The sequence below is a fragment of the Schistocerca serialis genome, chromosome 2 (genome assembly GCF_023864345.2).
Source record: "Schistocerca serialis cubense isolate TAMUIC-IGC-003099 chromosome 2, iqSchSeri2.2, whole genome shotgun sequence".
NCBI classification, from domain to species: domain Eukaryota; kingdom Metazoa; phylum Arthropoda; class Insecta; order Orthoptera; family Acrididae; genus Schistocerca; species Schistocerca serialis.
This window is the reverse complement of record NC_064639.1, coordinates 161,971,602-161,975,157: the sequence shown is the minus strand read 5'-3', so window position 1 is coordinate 161,975,157 and position 3,556 is coordinate 161,971,602. Positions and strand designations below refer to the sequence as shown.

Genomic DNA, 3,556 nt, shown 5'->3' with positions numbered 1-3,556 from the left:
GAAGAGAGTGTGTTCCAAGAAGAGAACTGTAGTTGAGTTTCTCTTTCGGGAAACTAGAGCATCGCCGATATTCATAAATGCTTGCAGATTCTCTACCTGGCAGTGAACAAAAGCACGGTGAGGCGTTGAGCGAGGTTTCGTCATCATCGCAACAAACTTGCACAAACCTGTCCGATCTCCCACTTGCCGGCTGGCAGCACATTCCCTCAGGAAATTGAAGAAATGATTCCATCGTGTTGACCAGACAAAAATGAAAACGAACTTCTCCTTTGAGCCTTTTATAACAATGGTTGTTTTCTGTGTAAACATAATATTTTAATACAACTACTCTTGTCAGTTTTGTGACCCCTTTACTTTATCCAACACTGACACAATTACTTTAACAAGCGCCCCATGTTTATTCATTTCCCACACAGTGTACTGTCAGAGAGTTCCCTTCTTGTACAGTCCCAAGAACCTTTAATATAGTAGGATGTCTTCGGAGCATAATGTGTAAAAAGAAGAATTTCTGTCATATATACGCTAAAAAAAGAAGAAGAAGAAACCGACACACCTACGGGATTAGACAACCAAATGATTAGCATTTCTGAAATAAGGAATGATTTATTCAATACAAAGAGCTTCACAAACTGAGTAAATGAATAACGCGTCAGTCCGCCTCTGGACCTTATGCAAGCAACTACTTGGCTGTGCATTGATTGACACAGTTGTTAAGTGTGTTCCTGAGGGTTATAGTGACAAATTCTGTCCAATTAGTGCAATAGATGGTCAGATTCCCGAGATCGTTGTAGGACCTTACCCATAACGCTCTAACCGATCTCAATTGGGGATAGACCTGGTGACCTTGACGGTCAAGGCAGGGTCAGGCAAACACGAGGACAAGCACTAGAAACTCTCGCCGTATGCCGGCGGGCATTATCTTGCTGAAATGTAAGACCAGGATAATTGCCACGAAGGCCAACAATGGAGCGTGTAGAATATCGTCGTTGTGCCGCGGACGACAACCGAAGGGGTCCTGCTACGAAAACAAATGGAACCTCAGATCGGCACTCTGAGCTGTCGGGATGTATGGCCGGCGACAGTCCGGTTGGTATCGCACCGCTCTCTGTGGCGTCTCCAGACACGTCTTCTGCCTGGAATCTCATTGAATGGAGAAAATCGTCTTCAGCGGTGAGTCCCACTTCGAACTGACCCTCAATTACCAGCGAAGTGTTGAAACCCCTGAGATAGCAGTGGGATACCAAATTGACTGTCACCCGCCATACCATCTGTCAGCCACAACTGATCTTCAGGGGTGCCATTTCTCTTCGTAGCAGGACCACTCTGGTTGTCATCAGTTGCACCCTTACAGTTCAGCGATGCGTCGACGACATTCTACGCCCTTTTCTGTTGCCCTTCATAGCGAGCTATCCTGGGCTTGGATTTCAGGAAGACAATGTGTGCCCCACACGAGGCGGATTTCTGCAGCTTGTATTCGTGTTTGCAAATCCTACATTGGCCAGCATGATCACCGGATCTGTCCGCAACTGAGAACGTTTGTAGCATTAAGGGCAGGTCCCTCCAACCAGCTCTGTATTTTGAAGATCTAATGCACCAATGGGACAGACTTTGGCACTATATCACTCAGGACATACAGCAACTCCGTCAGTCAATTCCAAGCCTAATAACTGCTTGCGTAAAGGTGAGAAGTGGACCAACATATTACTGACTTGTTTACCTGTGAAGCTATTTGTACTGAATGTATCATACGTTTTTTTCTGAAATTGTGACAATTTATTTGCCTGTACATTTACATTACATCTGCCGTCTTGGAGTGCATTTCCGCCACCTATTTGATTCATGCAAGTGAAGAAAAGAAGATAAGAACACCGAGAAGTTTCCGTATGACTCTATTTACTGAACAACAATTAATAAACAATGTTGCTTCTCGACGGTAACGTCTTGTTTTTCAGGTGAGCACTAACTGCATAAAATGCAAATGACGAATTGTATTGTTCAAATGACTGGAAATAATTTTACGGTAGAGCTCTGGTGTCATCAACATTAAGTAACATTACACGTATAATTTATCTCCAGATATTGCTGAGACGTATTTTGTTGTCTGACGAGTATCGAATACTTTCTTTTGTATCTCGACTCGAGAGCACCTCTCCAGTGGCTTTTTGTCTCGCCGTTCGCAGCATCGATCGCCACGGTTCCGCAGCAACAAGTTGCTCCTCTCTAGGTTCCACTAGGGTTACCAGCTGAGTACTGCGTTTAACGTAACCTACTCAGATGAACACAAAGTACATTATATCATTGAGTTCTTCGGTAAAATGAGGATTCACGATATGTGACAATGAAACACTAGCGTCTGTTGCAGGAACTAACGGAGTCAGTCGCCGCCTGCTTCACGCTAATTCCATGCATCCCGTATGTTAAAGTAGTGGTATCAATAGTTCTTCTGAAGTAATCCACATTCCCCGATAAACGTGAGAGAGGGGGGATACCCTGAGGTTTAAAGCACACTGAATTAGGCAATGCTATTGAGATTACCAGGGGAGCAAGATCTCATATTTTTTATGCATATAGACTGAGACGCCGAGTAAAAATTTGTACCAAGGCCGGGAATTGAACCCAGGTCTCCTGATTATTAAGCAGGTGCGCAACCCGCTAAGCAGCCTTGGCACAGCGATTCGTACAACTGCGCGGATTACCCTGGCGCGCCTCCAACCTCGATCCAAATTCTCAGTGCCGCCCCAGGCTCCTTTAAAATCCCCCCTTACACATGAACAGAACTGCAGAGGCTTTTCATGTTCTGGAATAGCACCTCATCATCGAACGTAAATGGGGTATCCAGCCTGAAACCCAGGAGCAAGTACTTATCAGACTAAACCACAAAATTTCAGAGATTTTACCGATCTAATAGAGACATGATTTTATCATTATAGACTGAAACAGCGAGTGATAATTAGTGCCGAGGTGGTTTAGTGGCTAGCGTACCTGCCTAATAAGCAGGGGACCCGGGTTCGATTCCCGGCCTTGGTACAACTTTTCACTCGCTGCTTCACTCGGTAAACATAAAACAAAATCTGTATGAGACCAGTGAAGTCTCTGAAATTGTGTCACTTCATCTCGTATTTTTTACAATTGTGCTCCAAATCACCACGCTTCCCTTAGTTTACAACTAGTAACACTCACCAATAACTCTTGAAAGAACCGAACATTCATGTATGAACGTTCAGAAACTTTCTTAAAAACAATTCTGCGCTTCAGACCGTTGCAGGGTGGCATATGAAATGATTTATTCATTTTGGGTGGTGAGTTTCAACCGTACAGGTCAGATTTCATTTGCCGATGGCTTTTCAAAAAAAGTGGTTTCGCTGACATGTTGTAATGCCAGCTCAATCAGTATTTCAGTTTTTTCTTAGCAATAAACTTTTTAATCGCTCATCTCTGGATTAGTACAAAGCTGCGTATACCAATTCAGTCAGTATGCTTTCACTGAAATAGTCCTGTACTTGCAGTTACGTATGACTTGTGATCATAGATTTTTGATATTATTCCTGCTGACGAC

The 3,556-nt window shown here is 43.7% G+C and overlaps 1 non-coding gene across 1 annotated transcript; it reads left to right on the top strand.

Annotated features, from left to right (window-relative positions):
* The first annotated feature begins 2,955 nt into the window (after positions 1 to 2,955).
* Positions 2,956 to 3,027, top strand: Trnai-aau (transfer RNA isoleucine (anticodon AAU)). Its single transcript has one exon. It is a non-coding gene; the product is annotated as a tRNA-Ile (tRNA).
* The last annotated feature ends 529 nt before the right edge of the window (positions 3,028 to 3,556 follow it).